Source organism: Eptatretus burgeri, chromosome 15 (genome assembly GCF_056783735.1).
Source record: "Eptatretus burgeri isolate ZD-2024b chromosome 15, Ebu_testis_v1, whole genome shotgun sequence".
NCBI classification, from domain to species: Eukaryota; Metazoa; Chordata; class Myxini; order Myxiniformes; family Myxinidae; genus Eptatretus; species Eptatretus burgeri.
Window position 1 is genome coordinate 4,364,300 of NC_140975.1, and position 15,364 is coordinate 4,379,663.

At 46.1% G+C, this 15,364-nt stretch overlaps 1 protein-coding gene across 5 annotated transcripts in view; it reads left to right on the forward strand.

The window, feature by feature from the left end:
- Nucleotides 1-15,364, forward strand: part of LOC147011351 (syntaxin-binding protein 5-like) — a 197,496-nt gene that overhangs the window by 98,839 nt on the left and 83,293 nt on the right. Inside the window, exon 1 of one of the 5 annotated variants that reach the window (XM_085858356.1) lies at nt 7,740-7,890. The exons of the other annotated variants lie outside the window; for them this stretch is intronic. The gene's annotated coding sequence lies outside the window, so the exon portion shown is untranslated. Of the gene's footprint in view, nt 1-7,739; nt 7,891-15,364 lie in introns of those variants that run through there. 5 annotated transcript variants of the gene reach the window in all.

The following is a 15,364-nucleotide window of genomic DNA, read 5'->3' on the forward strand; positions in this document are numbered from 1 at the left end:
TATTCCGCGAAATAAGATGGCATTTCAAGGAGAACAGGTGCCGGGTGGATTAGATATGTGTTATAATATAGAATCCATGGCCCGAGACGGTTCCTTTTGTAATTTTAATCCACGGGGGAGCTCAACCCCATATACTGAGCACGGACTTTGCCGGCAAACGGAGTTGCACAATGGCGGCGCGATCGCACCTCGGCGCGGCGGAGCAGGCGGCTATTTTTAACACAACGAACGGCACCACACGAGGCGAGTGCTTTCAGCCACCGCTTCAGACCACGTGGTCGCGGCAGGCGCCATGGCAGGCGTGGCGAACGGAGTCACAACGATTGGCCGATGTACAGGAAGAAAGGAGGGAGGAAGAACAAAGGCAAACACAGCTAGAAAAGGAAAAATGCGAACACGATTTGGAATTAAATAAACTGAAGGGAGAGGTAGAAGCAGGCAAAAAGATAATAGAAATCCGAGAAGAGACGATAAAAAGAGGAGAGGGGGTATTAGAAAAAAAAAGCTTCTGAGTAACAGAAACACCAAAACAAAGAAACGGAATTACAAAATGAGTTGGGAATGTTGAGGGAAGAGAGAACGACAGCAGAGAATGAAACGTTGAGGAACCACACTGTACAGATTGAACAATTGGAAGCGAAGGCCAGATTAAAGAATGAGGAACAAGAAAGAGAGTGGAATAAAGAACACAAAGAACAAGGAATGAGACAGGAGAAGGAAATTAGCCAATTGAAGGAAATGATGAGATTGCAGAATGAGGAGCAAGAGGGACAGTGGAATAGAAAACAAAAAGAGGATGAATTTGAAACTGAACGACAAAAGGAAAATAATAGGTTGGAATACGAGGAGAAAGTGAAGGAGCAAGGAATGAAGCAGGAAGCAGAAATCAATCAATTGAAGGAGACAACGAGCTTGGAGAGGGAAGAACGAGAGGAACAATGGGATAGAAAACAACAAGAACATGAATTTGAGGTTAACCAATTGAAGGAAACTATGAGATTGGAGAATGAGGGACAGGGGGTGAAAGAAATTGAAAAAGAAAGACAAGAACAGTTAAAAAAGAAAGCAAGGTTGAAGTACGCAGAAATAATTAAAGAACAACGAACGAAACAGGAAAAGGAACGAAGCCAATTGAAAGAAACGATGAGATTGGAGGCTGAAAAGCATGAGGAACAGTGGGAGAGAAAACAAAAACTATACGAGTTTGAAATTAACCAGCTCGAGGGGAGAGCAAAAATTGAGTCCACGGAGATCGAAAAACTCAGGAAAGAGAACGAACAACTCAAAAAGCTCCGAGAGGATGAACGACTCAAAAGGAGCCAGGAAATGGAACAGCGCAATAATGTGGGATGTGTGACATCACCATAGGGAGGAACGTTAGTGGTGCGGGACTTGATTGACATCACTCGTCGGATGAAACAACGATTAGGGCAAACCCTGAAAATGGAGACCAGGGAAGTTTCAGAGACAACGAAGGAGGTAGAAGTATTGCCAGAGACACGGGAGAGGGACCGAGTCGAGACTGAATTAAATAGAAGGAAGGAGGAAACAGAGACGAAGACCCAGGAAGAAACTAATGGACACGCAGAGACAACAGAAATAAAATGTATAGACACGCGGGAGATAGAAAAAATAGAGGAGAGACTGTACGATAAAGACGGGGTGAAAGACGAGCACACACACATGGAGGTAGTGGAGGACCATGAGGGGGAGCTGGCAGAATGTTTTGTGACCCGGTGCGAGCAGCTGGATAGCCTCCTCCAGGAACGAGGGGAGGGAATATGCCCCCTTGAAGCGGATCACGACCAGGTGGGTGCGGTCGAGCTTCGCGGAGTTGAGGGGGCGAGTGCTGTGGACGGGTGCACGCGAGGCTTGGGGGGTATGAAGGCCCCGGGAACCCTTGTGGTGGCACGATTCCCCAGTGTGATTGTCCCGGTGTGCATGGTTGCGAGGGTGCCGAAATGCGTGCTTCCCAGCACGCCGTGCGTGAGTGAAGGGGTGTGTGTGTGACATAGGCCCTGCGCGAGTGAAACCCCCTGTGCGAGTGGAAAGCCTTGTGTGAGTGGAACCACATGTGCGAGGAAAATGGCATGCGTGCGTGAACGGCTGGCTGAGTGTGAGAGGGACAGCGTGTGTGAGGTCGCTGTACTTGCGAGAGATTACGGTGGGCATGAGGGAGCACGCAGCCGCATCTCCGAGAGTGAGTGTAATGGTGAGGTGTGTGAGTCTCGTGACACGCGGGAGTTTGAGCGCGTGGAGGGAATGGAGACGGAGACGACGACGGCGACAGGTGAAGGACAAAGGCCGAGTAGCAGCCGTAGATGCATTGGGGACCGCGCCGGGTTTACCCAGCGGCGAGTGCGAGGTTCGTGCCGTGCAGTGCACGAGGCCGCCATGTGCGCGCTTGCGGGAGTGAAACCCGGTCCGGAAACGCCGGCGGTGAATGTTGTCGATCCCACAACGGACAAAAGCGAGGCTGGATAGACGGATTCGGAATGGATGGGTTCTCCAGGCGGGCGTGTGTGCGAAACTCGACGAGATGGGGTATTCCAATAACAAATCGCAGCACATTTACACTTATTCACCCATTAGACCAGGGGGAGGAAGCTATCTATAAAACACCTACTTACCGAGGTAACTGAGCTAAGGGAACCTCTATGTTGTATATGATAGATTTCCAAATTCATAACAATATTACGAGACCAATAAGAATTGTATTAAAAAAAAAAAAGTTGCCGAAATTTTTGTGGCTCGAATTTTTGGCTGGCCCAAAGGCACATGCCTTGTCTGCCTGAAGGTTCATCTGGCTCTGCGTACAGTACGTTGATTGCACATGAGTGTCGGTACAGTATGTTGATTACACATGGGTGTCGGTACAGTGTGTCGATTACACATGGGTCTCGGTACAGTGTGTTCATTACACATGGGTGTCGGTACAGTGTGTTGATTGCACATGAGTGTCGGTACAGTGTGTTGATTGCACATGAGTGTCGGTACAGTGCGTTGATTACACATGAGTGTCAGTACAGTGTGTTGATTGCACATGAGTGTCGGTACAGTGCGTTGATTACACATGAGTGTCAGTACAGTGTGTTGATTGCACATGAGTGTCGGTACAGTGTGTTGATTCCACATGAGTGTCGGTACAGTATGTTGATTACAAATGAGTGTCGGTACAGTGTGTTGATTGCACATGAGTGTCGGCACAGTATGTTGATTGCACATGAGTGTCGGTACAGCATGTTGATTACACATGGGTGTCTGTACAGTGTGTTGATTATACATGAGTGTCGGTACAGTGTGTTCATTACATATGGGTGCCTGTACAGTATGTTGATTACACATGAGTGTCGGTACAGTATGTTGATTACACATGAGTGTCGGTACAGTATGTTGATTACACATGGGTTTCGGTACAGTGTGATGATTACACATGCGTGTCGGTACAGTATGGTGATTACACATGGGTGTCAGTACAGTGTGCTGATGACACATGGGTGTCAGTACAGTGTGTTCATTACACATGGGTGTCGGAACAGTGTGTTGATTATACATGAGTGTCGGTACAGTGTGTTCATTACATATGGGTGCCTGTACAGTATGTTGATTACACATGAGTGTCGGTACAGTATGTTGATTAGACATGGGTTTCGGTACAGTGTGATGATTACACATGCGTGTCGGTACAGTATGGTGATTACACATGGGGGTCAGTACAGTGTGCTGATGACACATGGGTGTCGGTACAGTGTGTTCATTACACATGGGTGTCGGTCCAGTTTGTTGATTATACATGGGTGTCCGTACAGTATGTTGATTACACATGGGTGTCGGTACAGTACGCTGATTACACATGGGTGTCGGTAGAGTATGTTTTTGACACGTGAGTGTCCGTACAGTACGTTGATTACACGTGGGTGTCAGTACAGTATGGTGATTATACATGAGTGCCTGCACAGTACATTGGTTATACATGAGTGCCTGTACAGTACGATGGTTGTACATGAGTGTCTGTACAGTATGCTGGTTACATGTGGGTGTCGGTACAGTATGTTGATTACACGTGGGTGTCGATACAGTATGTTGATTATACGTGTGTCGGTACAGTACGGTGATTACACATGGTTGTCGGTACAGTGCATTGATTATACATGAGTGTCCGTACAGTATGTTGATTACACATGAGTGTCGGTACAGTATGTTGATTACACACGAGTGTCGGTACAGTATGTTGATTACACATGAGTGTCAGAACAGTACGTTGATTACACATGAGTGCCTGTACAGTACGTTGATTACACATGAGTGTCTGTACAGTACATTGATTGCACATGGGTGTCGGTACAGTATTGTTCTGGATTCAGTAACGGAGGGATTCTCAACCCCCTCCGGCCGTCTCCGGGATATACAACACCTGCCGGCTCAGCACAGTCCTCGGGTCGCCCGCCTTCAATCGCATTACCAACGTAATCCTTGTACCTTGCCAGTTGGGGAAATAGAACCCCTGGTTACAGACTAGTTTTGTCAGATGCCGAGCATTTTCTGCCAGTCTCTAACCAATTTGGTTTTATATGCCAATCGAACGGACCGTTCCTCGACACGACACAAATTAATCCATAGAGGCAACTTCAGATGAATTAACCAGATTTATTGGAGAACATCGGGGATCCCAACACAAGCAAAATTCACGACAATGTTTTTATTCACAATCCTCAACCCGTTCTTAACTCGGGGACCACGGACTACAGGTTTCGAGGGGGTCGCTACCGAAATATGCCTTGTACAACACGTGAAGACAAAGACAGACAGCATGCAGACAAGACATGACAGAGTACTTGGTGAGGTTTCATGGATGAGAGGACAGTGTCAAAAGCACGTATGTCGCTCGCAACAGGCGGATGTCCACGGATTCGAACTCCCAGCTCGAACGCGCCGCGTGGCGAAATGGAGGCGTCGTACTCTTGCTCCCTTCGCACCGCACGCGGTCTCCGCGCGCTCTCACCCCGCGTAAGGTCGACGATAGGCCTCAGCTGATCTCTCTCACAGTCCAGCATACAAATCCAGGCCTGGTCCGTTCACCAGCCAAAGCCCAAATCGAGTTGCCGGGCTCCGGCAAGCGGATCGGCAAACGTGTCGAGCCGTTGGTGTGAGCAGGGACTGTCAGAGGCTCTGGCGTCTCCTCTCCTGCCTTCCCGCCTCGAAGCCCGACTTCCCAACTCTGCCCTCTGTTTCTCCGTGCAGGCCGCCTCTCCCACTGCCCCAAAAAGGCCGACTCGACGTACAGGCCGCCTCTCTTATGTTTGCTCGCTTCGAAACACGAGCACCCTCTCGAGAGCGACTGTTCTCCAAACACTATTCTCTATTCTCTTTTCACGAAGCCTTCGTTCGCTCCTTCGACACACGAGCAGCCTCTCAACCGCCCGCAGCCTTCGAAACTGCCAAACTGGACCTGAACCTGAGGTCCTCGTTTTCTCTGTCGTTCCACGAGCACGCCTCTCTCCAGGCCACACCCCCTCAGCCGACTGGGAGGGGCCGATCCTGGGATGGGGTAGGAATAAGAGGGATCTCTCGGTCCTGCACCACCGCACAAACAATAAAACAACAACCTCCCGACACACATATAACGTCCCTTTTACCACACAGCTTAGCCAAACAGGCATTTAATGGGGGATCTGTGCTAATCCTATATTTAGTAGTCCAATAAGGGCCATTTCCGGAACAGTATGTTGATTACACATGAGTGTCTGTACAGTATGTCGATTACACACGGGTGTCAGTACAGTATGTTGATTACACACGGGTGTCGGTACAGTATGTTGATTACCCATGAGTGTCGGTGCAGTACGTTGATTACACATGGGTGTCGGTACAGTATGTTGATTACACATGAGTGTCTGTACAGAACGTCGATTACACATGAGTGTCTGTACAGTACGTCGATTACACATGGGTGTCAGTACAGTGTGTTGATTACACATGGGTGTCGGTACAGTATGTTGATTACCCATGAGTGTCGGTGCAGTACGTTGATTACACATGGGTGTCGGTACAGTAAGTTGATTGCACATGAGTGTCTTACAGTACGCTGATTACACATGGGTGTTGGTTCCGTATGTTGATTACATGTGGGTGTTGGTACAGTACGTTGATTACACGTGGGTGTCGGTACAGTACGTTGATTACACATGGGTGTCGGTACAGTATTTTGATAACACATGGGCGTAAGTCCAGTATGTTGATTACACGTGAGTGTCGGTACTGTGTTGATTTCACATGAGTGTCGGTACTGTATGCTGATTACACATGCGTGTCAGTACAGTATGTTGATTACACATCGGTGTCGGTACAGTGTGTTGATTACACATGTGTCGGTACAGTATGTTGATTATACATGGGTGTCGGTACAGTCCGTTGATTACACATGAGTCGGTACAGTCGGTACAGATTACACCTGACACCCAGGTGTAATCAACATACTGTACCGATTACACCTGGGTGCGGTGTACAGTACGTTTATTCCACATGAGTCTGTACAGTATGTTGATGACACATGAGTGTCGGTACAGTAGGTTGAATGCACATGAGTGTCGGTACAGTATGTTGGTTATACATGAGTGTCGGTACAGTATGTTGATTACACATGAGTGTCAGTACAGTGTGTTGATTATATATATATATATATATATATATATATATATATATATATATATATATATATATATATATATATATATATATATATACATATATATATATATATATATATATATATATATATATATATATACACGAGTGTCGGTGCAGTTGGTTGATTGCACATGAGTGTCGGTACAGTATGTTGATTACACATGAGTGTCGGTACAGTATGTTGATTACACATGAGTGTCGGTACAGTATGTTGATTACACATGAGTGTCGGTACAGTATGTTGATTACACATGAGTGTCGGTACAGTATGTTGATTACACATGAGTGTCAGTACAGTATGTTGATTACACATGAGTGTCGGTACAGTATGTTGATTATACATGAGTGTCGGTACAGTAGGTTGATTACACATGAGTGTCAGTACAGTGTGTTGATTACACCTGAGTGTATGTACAGTATGTTGATTACACATGAGTGTCGGTACAGTATGTTGATTACACATGAGTGTCGGTACAGTATGTTGATTACACATGAGTGTCGGTACAGTATGTTGATTATACATGAGTGTCGGTACAGTAGGTTGATCATGCATGAGTGTCGGTACAGAATGTTGATTATAGCGAACGCAGTGAGCTTCATACTTAACGATTGCACATGAGAGAATAGGAAACAACAACAACAACAACAACACAATACCCCTGACGATTTCGAATCCTTGTCGTTGGCTTTGACCCTTTTGCTTCTGGTTGTTTTTAAACGCTGTGCGGTGTATAAACACGATTGGTTTTATTTCTATCTTGTGAATATTACTTAACGCGTGCACATGAGAGAATAGGAAACAACAACACAATACCCTACCAATTGTGAATCCGTGTCGTTGCCTATCACCCTTTTGATTCCGTTTTTTTTTTGCTTCTGGTATTTTTTTGGTGTATATTTCCTCCACTGATTTTAATAAAGATATCTCTCGCATCATCCAAAAATAATTTTTAATCATGATTTGCATTATTTGCTCGCTGATCCCGAATCCAGGCCGAAGTAACCGGAAATTGCGTCAAAATCATCAGCTGTGCGGCACTTACACGTACCACGGTATAGTTTGCAAGTATACAGTTGTGAACAAGTTATAGGTAAAGTCAGAAGCCAATGTAAGAAGACTTCTACGTTCGCTTCTCGGCTTTGCCTATTCCATATTACAGATGACTTTTAAAGTTAAACGTCTTTCAATTCATTCTGTATCAGGTATAGTACATGATTCATGTATAATCAACACACTGTACCGACACCCATGTGTAATGAACACACTGTACCGACACCCATGTGTCATCAGCACACTGTACTGACACCCATGTGTAATCACCATACTGTACCGACACCCATGTGTAATCAGCGTACTGTACCGATACCCATGTGTATTCAACGTACTGTACCGACACCCATGTGTAATCAACGTACTGTACCGACACCCATGTGTAATCAACGTACTGTACCGACTCCCATGTGTAATCAACGTACTGTACCGACACCCTTGTGTAATCAACGTACTGTACCGACACCCTTGTGTAATCAACGTACTGTACCGACACGCATGTGTAATCAATGTACTGTACCGACACTCATGTATAATCAACATACTGTACCGACACTCATGTATAATCAACATACTGTGCCGACACTCATGTATAATCAACATACTGTACCAACACTCATGTATAATCAACGTACTGTACCGACACCCATGTGTAATCAACATACTGTACCAACACTCATGTATAATCAACGTACTGTACCGACACCCATGTGTAATCAACATACTGTACCGACACTCATGTATAATCAACATACTGTGCCGACACCCATGTGTAATCAACATACTGTACCGACACTCATGTATAATCAACATACTGTGCCGACACCCATGTATAATCAACATACTGTGCCGACACCCATGTGTAATCAACATACTGTACCGACACTCATGTATAATCAACATACTGTGCCGACACCCATGTATAATCAACATACTGTGCCGACACCCATGTATAATCAACATACTGTACCGACACTCATGTGTAATCAACATACTGTACCGACACTCATGTGTAATCAACATACTGTACATACACTCAGGTGTAATCAACATACTGTGCCGACACCCATGTGTAATCAACATACTGTGCCGACACCCATGTGCAATCAACATACTGTACCTACACTCATGTGTAATCAACATACTGTGCCGACACCCATGTGTAATCAACATACTGTACCTACACTCATGTGTAATCAACATACTGTGCCGACACCCATGTGTAATCAACATACTGTACCTACACTCATGTGTAATCAACATACTGTACGGACACTCGTGTTTCATCAACATACTGTACCGACACCATGAGTAATCAACATACTGTACGGACACCCATGTGTAATCAACATACTGTATCAACACTTATGTAATATGGAATAGGCAAAGCCGAGAAGCGAACGTAGAAGTCTTCTTACATTCGCTTCTGACTTTAACTATAACTTGTTCACAACTGTATACTTGCCAACTATACCGTGGTACATGTAAGTGCCGCACAGCTGATGATTTTGACGCAATTTCCGGTTACTTCGGCCTGGATTCGGGATAAGCGATCAAATTATGTAAATCACGATTAAAAATTATTTTTTGATGATGCGGGAGATATCTTTATTAAAATTAACTTTGGGAAAATAAATAATTGAATAAATAAATAAATAAACAATCACTTCTGGTCAAGAATAAAAGAAATTAAAAGTTCTGGAAAGAGTTTCAAAATCACTCCCGGCAATGTTAAATACAAAATAAACACTTCCTGTCATCAAAAAAAAATCACTTTCGGAAGTATAAAATTAAGTTTGGGAAAAATATAATTGAAGAAATAAATAAATACTTCCGGTCATGATCTCCCAGCATGCATCATTCCCCATGACAAAAACCGGAAGCAAAAGGGTCATCGCCGAGACACAGATTCCAAATTGCCAGCGTATTGTGTTGTTGTTGTTGTTGTTTCCTATTCTCTCATGTGCACACGTTGAGTACGAAGCTCACTACGTTCGCTATTATAAGAATGAATAAGTGGATAACATGACCTTTTCAAGACTGCAGTAGCCATCTTCGTGAGGTTCACGTCCTCGCCTGATTACTTGCATGATATTCCAAAGGATCTTTGCCAAAGATGCCGCACACAATTGATATTTTGATAAACATTGTCGCACTTGTCATGTCAATGAGTAAGTACCTAGTCTGGTACAAAGCTCCCCAATTCTTCCTGTCCATGAGTTGAGTGTTGAAGGTGCTCATCCGTTGATTCGAATAAAGGATCTCTGGTGTCATCGGCCACGCTGTGCTCATCGTTAACTCGCCATTCATCTGGAGCCTTTGCCGACACCTCACCACGTGCATCACCCTCCATCGGCCAACACTCGAGTGGCCTTGCCTTTCATTACATTTGATCACCACGTGAACTCGAGAGTGGATCCACCAGGCGTCGCTTCAAACGGGCTCAGGAGGAAACCGTGTGGCGGCTTTGGCTCTTCCCGTGTCGGGATTCGCTGTTGTTGTGAAGAATGATAAACAGCCCCCTTTGATGTGCTGTGAACCGCCACGACTCGGGCTAACACACGATTGGATTACTTTTTCCATCGGTTTATCCAAGTCTGTTGTCTCTGACATTGTACCTGACACAACGGCTCGAAATGGATTCGAGACCCTCGGGCAACATTGTTGAAGTGGACCTTTTTTTTTTCAGGACGTGCTACTATTCGGTGTTATGGGAATTGAGAAGCAGGACGAGTGGACGTGTGTGCGATGCTGGACTGATCAGTGTGAGGATGTGAGGCAGACCGATCAGTTTACCCGCGTGAAGACCTCGAGATAGTAAATAACAGTTCACTTATAGTACTGCTGTAGGATCTTTAACACAGCAGGAGGTCCATCAAGTCTGCTCAGTGGTTGCCAACTTATGGTTATCTGTGTATGTAGGTTATCGATGGTACAACCTATGGTTATCTGTGTATGCTCTATCGCTTTTAAATGCTGAGTGTCAAGCGAGGAAGCAGCACATACCATTTGTAAGTGGGTTTTTATTTTTATTTTTTTAAACTCAGATAGGGTTCGAACCTTCGACCATCCAGACTCAGAACAGACTCTCGAACCATTAAGCCGACACCACCGAGTCTGGTTATTGAGAATATGTTTGCCTTTCATCGAAGTCGAGATAGAGACAGTTATTTCGGGAAAGATGGGCATCCGTGGTGGAAAGTGGAACCTTGTATACGGACCGAAAAGCCTGCAGGTGTCCAAAGGTGAAGGAAAATACAACCTGCCGATAAATAATGGCGGTGAAGACCTCCTTGGTCTCTTTTAGAAACCAACACACATCCTTGCCTGGTTTAAGCATGTCCTATTGTGATGGTGAAATGAATAGCTTGTGATGTCATAATGAACCCAAACGCCATTCAGATTTTGATTCCATCTGCGTTGAGGATCGGCGTACGTTGACGGCTCGGTGTCAGGCTCTCCTTCCAGTTCTGCTCAAGCTGAGTTTCCCGCACCATTTACGTAGTTTTGGTTTTTTGGTTTTTCGTGTTTTTTTGTCAACTTTTCTGTCCTGAATCGTGTCCTGTTGTGTTGAATCGTTTGGTTCGTCTCTCAATCTCAGTCGGGCCTACCTGTAATAGTCAGGTGCATGTGCCCTCTGTCTTCTGCCTCGTTGTTGCTTCTGGACTGTCAACTTAGTCCTACTTCCCTCTGCCCTCAAAAAATTAAAGCAAGGTATATCTACTCCTCCCCCCCCCAAGAAATGTAATATAAACAAACAACAACAACAACAACTGTGGATGTCACTTCTTGTAGTTCGGAGAAGAAGTTCAAACAGAACAAGACAAGTGTGTTTTGTGTGTTTTGTTTATTTTGTTATCGTGATTTGTGTCAGGGGCTGTGGGACTGTATTTATCAAGCTGTAGTTGTGTTCATAACAGTTTTAGCAGGCATTTGTGTTCGTTTATTGAAAGAAGCAGGGGAGGCCGAGTGCTAAGTTTGGCGTAAAGTCAGTTGGGACCTTGGGAATATGGGGGTGAAAAAGGGTAAAAATAGAGACCGAAGGGGGAAAGGAAGAGGAGTTCATAAAATGTTATAGTGGCACAATGTGGGCCACATCAACAGTAGGGGAAACAGAGGGAAACGGAGGGAAATATCCCACTTGAGGATGGTTATTACGAGGTTGAAGGAACGGATAGATAATTTGCAGCAAGTCGCAGAATGTGAGAAATTTGTGCATAATTGTTGGTTACAGTTGTGGAGTGAGATTGCTGAGGATATTGGAGGTGGTGATGGTGCAGCAGGGGCAGGTGGTGGTGACAGTGCAGTGGGTGCAGGCAGTGGTGGAGGTGCCCCGGGGCAGGCAGTGGTGGTACACAGGGTGCAGTCAGTGGTGGAGGTGCACTGGGTGCAGGCAGTGGTGTAGGTAGACGTGAGGGATGGGAGACAGTTTTTGTGGGTGATGGGACGATTAAATATGTAGATTCTTCATTCTGCAGGAAGGATCGTCGACGTCGTCTGATACAATTTAAATGCTCTAATGGTGGCATGATTCTCCATTTGAAACTGTTTGTTTGATAAACGTAGCTTTCTGATTCCCAGGGTCCGTAATATAAACTTATACTGATGTCAAAGCCGGTGACCAACTGCAAATTAATAGTAGGAGGATAACCAGTCACCTGTGTACCGCTGCTTGATACTACCTATGCTTTCCTCACCATGAGCTCAATCTCATCTTGTAAATATTTTCATGTGTTTGTGTGTTTGTTTGTACATTGTACTTTTTTTTCATGCCTGAACCTTTAGCACCTCAAGGCCCCAAATTCTGGGTGTACGTATTTTGGAATGTTGGCAAGGTTTTAACCTTCCACACTTTGGCCTTGGTGTCGATTTTGAGGCCACTAAAGGCTGCTGTAAAGTGTATATTGGGATGTGGGCCCAGGCAAAAGTGCTGCAGTAATACTCTCATATACTAGAGTTGGTAACAGGTCCTACTGTTACGGATTTGGAAGCCATGTACACACAAGCAGACAGCAGTCCCCAAGTTTAGTTATCTCGATAAGTATGTGTTTATGGTTAGGGTCCCCTACCTGTGCCTAATGGGAATTACATGTGTGCGCTGTGAAGTTTCTTTATAGTTAGTTTTTTACAACAAATCTCCTTCACTTCACTTCGCACACCGACGCCATTGCCCACGTGCGTTCGACCACATGCGTGGGCGGAGATTTTCATCTCCTCGGCTCCGGCTCCGCCCTTTGTCCAGTCGCGCGCAGAGGGCGACTTTCCCACGATGCCCCGGCCGATGAGGGTTGGGATGGCAACAGAGGGCGACTTTCCTGTGGCACCCTGGCCAATGAGGGTTGAGATGGCCACTGAGGGTGACTTTCCCATGACGCCCCGGCCAATGAGGGTTGGGATGGCCACAGAGGGCGACTTTTCCGTGGCACCTCGGCCAATGAGGGTTGAGATGGCCACAGAGGGCGACTTTCCCACGACACCCCGGCCAATGAGGGTGGAGATCACCTCAGATGGTAATTTTCTCACCCCGGACAAGAAAGATTTATAGGAACGCCAGGCTGGGGGGTTGGTCGTCTTGGGGGTCGTGGGTCTTGCTGCTGGCTGGTTTGTCTGGTCCTGGGTCATCGTCGTCTCTGATCTTCTCCTTGGTCTTGGTTCATTGGAGTGTGGCTGGTTGGAGAGCGCAGTCCCTGCTGCTTGGCGCTGCTTGAAAGCTGTGGATTTGAATCCCGCCACGCGACCAGATCGTCGTACACCGCACGAGGCGGACAGGTGCACGCCAGACTCTGGCCTTCGGCTCGCCTTTCCTTCCGAGCTGGAGGCCTCAAAAAAGGCTGGCCGGCCCAGTTCTTGTGTGTGTGTGTGTGTGTGTGTGTGTGTGTGTGTGTGTGTGTGTGTGTGTGTGTGTGTGTGTGTGTGTGTGTGTGTGTGTGTGTGTGTGTGTGTGTGTGTGTGTGTGTGTGTGTGTGTGTGTGTGTGTGTGTGTGTGTGTGGTGCTAGCCCGTTAAGTAGAATTGTTTAAGTGCCTTGTACATACCTGCATTGCTTTTAGTCGGTTTAATTCTGCCTCTCTGTGCCCCCCCCTCCCTTATAAAATAAACCCCCGTGTTAAATGTACCAGCTCATTTTCTGTGCTTTCTTTCATTGGCCTAGCACGGTGCGTATTGAGAAATAGTAAGGCCATTGGTGCCGTAAATTGTTCATTTGGGTCTGACAGACTCTGGTAATTCCGCTCGGTTATACTGGACCGAGGTCGCTAGAGCGACCCAGTTCGACGGAGCCCGTCGAGGGTGTGGTTTCCCCGGTAGCTAGACTGTGTGGTTACTTAGGTATATTGAAATTTGGCAATTAACCCAACACCACGCCGTCGAAACATTGGCGACCACGGTCCGCTAAGGGACCCGTGACCTTTCGGACTTTTCCAAGAGTCACGACCTAAATTCCGGGTGTTTGGTGGGGGACGACTCCACTGCTCCACCTCGTGGTCGTTTAGCGCCACCGAACCCCTGGCCCACAACACCGCTACAGTTGTCTGCAGAGAATTAGACAGGAAAAGAATGTTATTTTGCCTGGGGGGGGGGGGGGTCGGTGAGTGCTGCCGCCGGCCCACAAGCAGATGGCAACCACCATGAGGCCAATAACTCCATCGCTATTCAATGTCCAACACGTCCCTAAACCACCGCCTTCTGATAAATAAAATCTTATCCATAACTTCAAGGGGCTGGGTACTCTTTCCTGGGCAGTGCAGGGTACCCCAGCTTGTTTTAATAATGAAATAATGTTTATGGAATCAGTCATGTGATCAGGTCTGCACATGATGTTTAACACAGTGGTGTGAATACAATGTTCTTTTCTCTTTGTTAGTACTTTGAACATTATCTTTTTCTTCTTCCTCCTCTTCTTCTTCTTATTCCTCTTATAGCGCAGAAAGTGCAGAGGGTGTAAGACCATAAGAAGACGGAGAGGCAAACTATCTGCTATGGGAGATGGGAGCCTACAGATTCACCTTCATTATGGGAGATTCCTGCAATGATGTTGAGGACCTTGGGGTCCACGGCATCAAACCGTGAAAAGTGGGAGCCTGGGGTGCCAGCCCAAAATGGGAGAGCAGTACTCCATCGCGCTGTGTATTAATGCCTTGTAGGTTGTTGAAAGTTAGGATTTACCAAAGGAAATACTTGGTACGACGGAGGATGCCGAGGCCGCAGTTGGCTTTCAAAGCCAACTTGGATATGTGGTTTACCCAAGACAAATTGTGGCTGATGCTGAGACCCAAAAGTTTGAGGAAACGAACTTCTTCAACAGGAAGTACATAGATGGGAGGATGTGTCAGCATTGAAAGATGTATTCCAAGTTTTTGACCAGTTCGTGATTCTGTCAAGGTCTACAGAGAGGGAAGAGGCTGCTGCCTACCTATATGAAGGATGAGTGGTCTTATGGCTGAGTGTGGGGTCAGTGAAAAGACGAGGAGGGTTTTCAGAGAATTAGAAAGATTGTTGCTGTGAATTCGGAACAGCTCTGGGTCCAAGACATGGGTCATCCGAGCCTCGATAGAGAGAGAGGAGATGAAGAGATCCCATTGAGAGCCAAGCATTGATAATTATGAGAGTGGAGAAAGTTGGCCACCGT